This window comes from Herpailurus yagouaroundi, unplaced genomic scaffold (genome assembly GCF_014898765.1).
Source record: "Herpailurus yagouaroundi ecotype Mexico unplaced genomic scaffold, PumYag 77, whole genome shotgun sequence".
Taxonomy (NCBI): Eukaryota; Metazoa; Chordata; class Mammalia; order Carnivora; family Felidae; genus Herpailurus; species Herpailurus yagouaroundi.
The window spans coordinates 23020828-23029101 of record NW_024412388.1 but is presented as its reverse complement, the minus strand read 5'-3'; the positions used below and the strand labels follow the sequence as shown (position 1 = coordinate 23029101).

At 57.1% G+C, this 8274-nt stretch overlaps 1 long non-coding RNA gene across 1 annotated transcript; it reads right to left on the bottom strand.

The window, feature by feature from the left end:
• Nucleotides 1-18: 18 nt before the first annotated feature.
• On the bottom strand, nt 19-6889 carry LOC121024915 (uncharacterized). Its single transcript, XR_005787871.1, has 3 exons — nt 6732-6889; nt 4785-4854; nt 19-1164 (listed from the first exon to the last, which is right to left on the bottom strand). It is a non-coding gene; the product is annotated as an uncharacterized LOC121024915 (long non-coding RNA).
• Between the last annotated feature and the right edge of the window lie 1385 nt (nt 6890-8274).

Genomic DNA, 8274 nt, shown 5'->3' with positions numbered 1-8274 from the left:
GCTGGGAACCTGCTGAAGCTAAAGAACAAAACCAAACAAAAAACCACCAACATCCGGGACTGGCCTGTGGGATGCCTGCCATTCTGTTTAGGCACCGGCCTGGGGACCGAGGGAGCCCGGGATCTGGTGCCAGCTCGGCCCCACACTCTCTGGTCACTGCTCTCTGGGTTTCAGCTTCTTTATCTGTCAACGAGAAGCTGAAGGAACTCTGGAGTCCTCTGGCTTCAAAAATCACTGTGAGCCTGTTTTCCCCGTTCAAGGGGCCTAAGTGAGGCTCTACTTCTCAGGATGCTGTGAGGGTCACAGACGCCCAGAAGAGATGCTCCTTGGAACAAACGTGTGACAGTAACCCCGGGCACAGCGTGATCGTCACTCACACATCTGCAGCAGGTGATGCTCAGGGTTAACCCTGGGTGCACGTCTGAGCTGCTAGAAGTGAAGGGAACATCCGTGTGTCATCCCCAGACAGGTGGTTCCCAAACCAGGGGTGGACTACGGATCCTGGGGGCGCGGGTGCATGAGGTCGGGGCGTCTCCAAAGCCAGGTTCCTCTCACAGTCCCAGCAAGTGACACGGCATCTCAGATGCCTGTCCAAGGGGCCCTGGCGGTGCTGGGCTGTGGGCAAAGAGCTGGGGAGGAGAGAGGAGGAACGGAAGAGGGAGCACTTCTGGCCCCATATGTCGGTGAAAAACGTGGGCTCTGGAATCGGAAAGACCCGAGGCCAACGGCTGGCTCGTCACTCAGTATTTGCAGGATTCTGGTCAACTCGCTGGCCGGTCCGAACCCTGGGTTGCCGTGAACACTGTCCGGATGGTGATGTCGGCAAGTTCCCAGCATGCAGCAGCCAGCAAGGCAGCGGCAAAACCCACGCAGGGTTTCCCCTCCTTCAGGGAGGGGCTGTGGAGCCCGCCCTGTGGACCGGACCGTGGGGACCGGAGGGCAAAGGGGTTGTGCGTGGGGTGCTGCAGCAGTACGGATTCCCAGACCACCGAGCCCGAACAGGTTGCATCTGTCTCCTTGTCACGATGTTAGTGAGAACAGGAATTATTTGTAAGTAACAGCCGTTCCAGGGGAGAGTTCGGTCGGGGGTTCACAGTCCAATGGTGATGATAACGATTATCGTGACGATAAGTCGAAGGCAAGCGTTAGCTTCGATAGAACAATCTGGAAGAAATGTCAAGGTCAACCACGAGTAAATGACGGTCACATGTGGAGACGGGGGGGTGACCATTATGTAGATGGGCGAGGGGGCGACGGGCACTGGCCACGTGGGGTCATGAAGGATACTGTTCTATAGTTTTCTTTACGGCAACTGTTGGTATCAGGTTAATACTGGCCTCGTAGAACATTTCCCTTTCTATTTCCTCAGCACCATCTGTCCTTGTTGAGTAAAAATGGGCGCTCACACCAATGAGGGCCTTGCCCCCTCCCCGACCCTCCCCTTCTCTGCAGAATAAATACTCGCCCTTCTTCCTGTGATCCTGAACTTGGCTGCCTCGCCCACAGCTGACACTGGGGGCTAAACCCCCCCCCATGCAGACTGGACTCCTCCCTCCCCTAGCCCTACAGTCCTCCCTCCCTAAGTGCAGAGGCTCTTCTACAGAATATCCTTCCCTCCCCTTTCCTGGGTCCCCTCTGTCCCCTCCTGCTCCCAGACCCCTCTCTTCCCTCACCTGTGTTATTGCCACAGCTTCCTGTTGGGTTTCTAGTGTCCCCACCTCCAGCCCCTCTTCGGGGACAGGTGTCTGAACCCTCCCCCCTCCCCCGCCCCCCCCCCCATTAGAGCAAATCACAGCCCTCCTCTTTTTCCTGCGCCTTCATTTCCTGAAAAGCAGGGATTCCCAGATGATTCCCCTGGGACACCCCTCATGTGGAGGGAGGGCTTCTGTGTCCCCAGGGTGTCAGGAGGCAGAGACTGAAGCCACCAGCCACCGGCTGTTGTTCGAACTTCCCAATTGAATGATATTTCAAAACCATGCAACTTTATCCTCTAGGACTTATCCATGGTATGTTGAATACAAAATAACGGGCATTTTCCTAGATCTTGGAGTAAAGGCGACGCCCTCGGAAAACGCCCCTCCTCGCTCCACCGCTCACGGCTCAGCATTCCCGGGTGAGGCCAGGAGGCAGAACAGAGGACTGAGACATCTTCTAGGGTGTCCACTTCGCTCCATGTTCAGGAAAAACAAAATGCCCTTTATTTCATATTACAACAATCGAGAAGGGGTGCCAGGCTCGGTCGGTCGAGTGTCCGACTCTTGATCTCAGCTCAGGTCTTGATCTCAGGGTCGTGAGTTCAAGCCCCTCGTTGGGCTCCGTGCTGGGCGTGGAGCCCACGTAAAAAAATAAATAAAAAAAACCATCACGAGGGGCACCTGGGTGGCTCAGTCGGTTAAGCGGCCAACTTCGGCTCAGGTCATGATCTCGCGGTTCGTGGGTTCGGGCCCTGCGTCGGGCTCTGTGCTGATGGCTCGGAGCCTGCTTCGGAGTCTGTGTCTCCTTCTCTCTCACTGAGGCTCCCCAGGGTTGCACAAGCCCCGGGCTTCTCTGAGCGTGCCCCTGACTCCCTTCCCTATGTCCCCACCTGCCCCCGGCACCCCCTTCCTCTCAGCCTCACCCTCAGATCTCAGACACCACAGAGGTACTCACAGTCCCTTCCCAGTTAGTTTTACAGATGAGGACACAGAGCAGAGCCCTCTCCGGAGATGTCTCCTAGCACACAGTGTGGGTGGCTTGCACGGGATGGGGCCTCTGTCTTCCACCTCTACCCTTGACCCAGCCCCATTTTTTTTTTTTTTCTGAAGAGAGATTATCAAAGGAGCAGAACCTTCTAATTATTAGCTTGACGAATGGGATGAGCGGTGAATGAAGCAGAGATGATCTCACCGCGGGAGAGGGGGTGGGCCTCAGCTGGATGGAGAAGGAGGGGCAAAAGCTGCTTCCTGAGTTCTCTGGGTGGGAGCCCCCTCCCTCTCTCAGTGCCACCCCAGGCCCTCCTGCAGAGAGGGGAGGAGGGAAGGAGGGACAAAGGGAGGAAAGCCTAAGACCAGGCTTAGTGTGAGTCCCAGCTCTCCCTCACCGGCTGGGTGACCCAGGCAGGTTCTTCCTTCTCTGATCGTCAGTTCCCTCATCTGAAAAATGGGTTGGCAAGAGTCCCCTTCATTCATGGGTCACTGTGAGGAGATGAGGCTTGCGGGAGGACAGGCTATGTTCCTGGCGCATACAACGTGTGGCTGTTGTTGTCACTTTTCTCTATAGGGTCTGATACCCCAGACTTTCTAAGCTGGACTCTGGCCACGGGTCCCCAGGTGGTAGCTGGGGTCTGAAGGCTGCTTCAGAATCACGCGTGAGGCTCTCGGAACCGCAGATCTCTGAGCCCCACCGCAGGAGAGTCTGATTCCTTGTTCTGGGACGGGTTGGGGAGACTGGACTGTCTTCCTCCCCTCAGCAGGTTGAGGCTGGTCCCTGCCCCGGGGGTGCCTGAGGACCAGCTCTGGGAAGGCCTTGATCGGGGGCCTTCCCCTGCCTCTGGCCCTTCTCCAAAGCGTTGGCCGGGCCGGAAGTTGGATGCCTGCCACAGCACGTCCGGCTCTGGCTGGGGCCCAGGCTTGGGCCTCTCTCCTCCGTCCCTCGCGTCTGGTGGTAGAGAGGGTGGGAGCTCTGGAGTCAGGCTGCCAGCGGTCCGAGCCCTGCTCCATCATTTACCAGCTTCTGAGGCAGCTTTGCTGCCCCTTGGCTGAAGCATCGGCTCTGACATCGGGTGGCGCCGGGGTTGATGCTCGGCTCTGTCGCTGACAAGCTCTGTGACCTTGGGGCAGTTGCTGAACCTCCCTGTGCTGGTGTTTGCTCATCGGTACCATGGGGATCATGACAGTCCCTCCTGGATTAGGTGGTTGTGTGGACTGAGTTAACACACACAAGCCACACACCTGGCAGAGAGCCTGGCCTGAGCCAAGCACCCCAGCTCAGACAGGGAATCAGCTGGCTGGCCTCAAGTCGCACAAGTGTCACGGGCCTCAGTTCCCTCATCTGCACGATAGTGAGGGCAATCCTCGCCTTTGGAGGCTGGTGTGAGGAGGGACAAGATGAGGTCTGTCATGAACTTGAACTCCCGGCTCCGCCAGTGAAGCCGCGAGGTGGGGCTGTGAGTTTCACCTCCTCCGCCCCTTCGAAGACTCCGTGTCTGCCTGCCACTCACATCCGGCCTCAAACACCCTGTCGTCTCCACGCCCTTCCTGGCGGGTCAAAAGAGAACCCCGTGAGCAAATGCCAGCAAAACCCCTTAGTGCGGGGCTGGGTGCCCGGAAGCACCCGGAGATGGGAGCTGAGTATCGCCAGCTGGGAGTGTGGATCCACCCTTAGGAGGCTGCAGTGAGAGGTGGGGGGCCCTCAGCTGCTGGTGCCAGCTCTGCCCCAACGGGGAGCACGGTCCGGGCGAGTCCTGTCCCCCTGCCGAGTCTCAGTTTCCCCGTCTGTAAGATGGGGCTGGAGCTGGTAGGAAAGGTTGTCCGGCCTTGACTCTGTGGACACAACACTCAGCGAATCACCTCCAATCTGTCCCTTTCTTGACTTATCCTTCCCCTATCTCCCCACCCCTGCATTAGCCCACACCGCGAATGCCATTTGGGTCCCCCAGCCCACAACGGGAATGAGCCTATCGTGTCCCCACGAGCATCCATGCAGGTTCCCAGGACAACCAGCTAGAGGTCCGTCACTGTGGGGCCCCTCCCCACTCTCCAGTTAGTTTTATCTCAGCCTGGATTCCGTTCACTGCTTTGACTCACCATGGGTAGGGGCTCTAGAACGGCTCAGCAGAGGGGCAGAGATGGGAAAACCAGGCTCCACGGGGTCTAGCTGAAAGTGAAGGGGGCGGGGAAACCCGTGATGCTGTGCCCCATAGCCAGGCTCCATATTGGTGATGAGCGAGTCTTCACATAGGAGGGGAAAGAGGCTCAGAGAGGTTGGGTCATTTGCCCGAGATCAACCAGCTAGTAAGAGATAGAGGCAGGAGACAAACCCAACGACACTTTCTCTTCCTTGAAAGCCGTTCTGGAATTCGGCTACGGAAGACCGACAATCTGCTCTTTGGAGGCTGGGCTCTACGATTTTCCTGCCTCCAGGGGACTGGTCACTGAGTGAGCCGCACGACTCCCCGCAGCCAGAAAGCAAAGCCTACCCTAACAGGCCCACCTTCTTTTGATGCTTTGGGGCCGCTGAGTTGGGACAGTTTCTCTAGATGGCAAATACAGCTCCAGACTGGGTCTCATGCAGAAGAACATCACTCTCAGGGCCAAGTCAGAGTCCCCAGGTCCGATCCTGTTAGGAGGTACTGTGGACTTCTCCACCGCGGACTTACCCTCTCCTGGGGCGGGGGCTGGGGTGCAAGAGAGAGGGGCGCTCCTGTGTGGTCCTAGGAACACAGACCTAACTTGTCAGGGGTCCCAACATCGCCACTTGTAAGCTGGGTGGCCTTGGGCAAGTTGCGAAACTTCTCTGAGCCTCAGCTTCCTGTGATCGCCCCTTCCTTGCTGGCTTACTGTGAGGCTTGAGATACACGCACAATACATGTCGATTATGTCTGCCTTAACATCTTCCAATCCTCTATACTTGCTTTCATGATCCTTATTACAACTGGGCCATTATATATTTTCGTGGGATTCTCTGTTTGTGGCCACCTTCCTCACCAGCAACCGGAAATTTCTGTGCTGGTGAGGCGAGACAGTGAATAAACGAAGGAATGAGTAATGGAATGTTCCGTGACGACTCTTCTTACCCTTATAACCCTCCCAAGGCCACCGCACCCCGCTTGGAGCCCTCCCCTTCTGCGCTCTGCCTACTTCCTGCTGAGGCACCTGAGATGACCCAGAGCCACCATCTCCCCGTGCCTGGCCTCCCTGCTCCGGCCTGTGAATACAGACATGTGTCCCGCACTCTGATGCAGCCCATGCCCCCGAGCAGGGCAGAGCGGTGGCTCTGCTATTTTAAGGGAAGAATTCTGGGTTGGCCTCCACTGATTTATTTCATTCTTTGAGTCTCGTCCCCAGGCATGGGCCCTCATTATGACTTCCTTCTCCACCCCCACTAATGAGCGGACCGAGCAGAGAATCCCAGAGCTTGGCTGCCCAGGTCAGCTGCAGCTAAAAAGTACATGGCTGAGCTCTGGGGGTGGGGGTGGGGGGGATTTTTCTCACCCTGCAGTATAATTGTGGCTCAGTGCGCCTTCCAAAGCACTAGAGACTCTATTGTGAACTGAGGCCTCCGCCATGCGGCCTGCATGCTAGTTCTCCTGTTACATCTCTTCCTGCTGGGCCAACACGGGGCTGGGGGCTCCAGGAGGCTCTTGGGGGTGGACACAGGAAGAGCAGCTGGTCCCTGTCAGCGTCACACACGGTCCTGACCGTGGGAGGTTAGGGCGGGAAAATGCAACTCCTACACCGACTGGTCAACAGCCCCACGGACACCTGCTCTTAGGGCTGCAGGGCCGGCTTGGAAAACACCCTGCCCTTGGGGAGCTCCGTCTGGGGGCTGGCGGATGAATCACCAATGGAGGCCCAGAGAGGGTGTGTGGTTCCACTGGGCCTGACAGTCCGACAGAGGATGGGTTAGAATAGAACCCAGGACTGCTGATGCTGGCCTGTCCCACCAGGACTTGCCATACCAGCGCCCTGCCAGTGTTAGGGGTCAGGAGATGTTTCCTGGGGAAACAGCTTCACTCATGATAAGAACTGTACCTGGAGGTGGAATCCAAAGGAAGGGATTTGGTCAACCCCGCCCCATCCAGGTCCAGGCACCCGCGGGCCCCTCCTTTTCAGCTCCACCCAATGCTGTCCTCCAGAAATGCCCGGCCCCAGCGAGGAAACTTTCACCAGAAAGTAACAACAAACAAGCTAAGCAAACAAGGATTTTCGGGCTCAGCCGAGAACAGCAGGGGTAGGTCTACCCAGACCCAGTTTCTCCAACATTCTCTCCTCTCTGCCTCCTCCCCATGTCGTCTTCACCCCTGGCCTCCGCCACCTTCCCTCCCTGGAACCAGAAGGAAAGGGCACAAGTATCTGGGAGCTCCCTTGGAGGAGAGGGGAGGAGCCCTTTCCCAGAACCCCTGGCAAATATCTGGCCTGTCATTGGCCTGAGCTGGGTCACTTGCCCTTTCCTGAGCCAATCAGGTACTGGCAGGATGGGCGGGGCCAGACTACGTTAGCCAACCAGGCCCCACCCCTGGAGCTGGGGGTGGGTCATTCTGGCCACATGACTGAGAGAAGCGCAAGGCAGTTCCCCTAAGGGCAGGGCAGCGGGCTTGGTGGGAGGAGGTGAGGGGGGAAGCAAGAGAGGGAGCAAAGTGCTGTGACAGAAGCCACTTTCGGTGATGACTTCTCATCCAATCAATGAGAAGCCCGCCCTGTGGCTCCGGTCCCACCTCTCCTGTCCTGCCTGAAGTCCAAGCCTGCTGAGTTGCATGTCATCCCCATGTGCCACCATACTGGCTCATGACCCCATTCTTTTGCCCTGGCCGTGCCCTCCCACTAGGATTCTCAACCACCCCTACCTGCCCTTCATCCTTTAGATCACTGCTTCAGCTCCAACTATGAAATAGGTCACCCCTGCTGGAGGCCCCACCACCGTAACTTGCCGCGCCATTATGGTCAGGGTGCCTGTTATCAACCCCCCCCCCCGACACCCCCCTCCCGCCTGCCCCCAGTACACACGGAGTTTGCCAATTCCTTGAGGTTTGGACTCGTACAAGTTGTAATTAAATTTTTTTTTTTTAGTGTTTGATTTATTCTTGAGCCAGAGAGAGACAGAGAGAGAGCACAAGCCGGGGAGGGGCAGAGAGAGAATGGGAGACACAGAATCCGAAGCAGGTTCCAGCAGCCAGCAGCCAGAGCATCAGCCATCAGCGTGAGGCATCAGCACAGAGCCCCATGCAGGGCTCGAACTCACCAACCGTGAGACCATGACCTGAGCCGAAGTCGGCCGCTTAACCGACGGAGCCACCCGGGCGCCCTGTGACAAGTCGTAATTAATCTCTCTATTCCCAGCCTGTAGATACTGCTTGGCTTCCACCAAGAAGTCAATGAATATTCGCTGAATTAATGAAAATGCGTCTGCGTTGAAGACATGACTTCTGTGCAGTCGTTGGCATTTTAATAAAGGACAAAGCCTCAAGCCTTAGGAATGACGCTCCAAGGGTAGACCTTCAGGCACCAGCGAGCTGGGGACGGAAGCTTCCTCCACGGTTTAGTGCCTGGAAGAGGAACAGCCGCTGGAAGTTTCCAT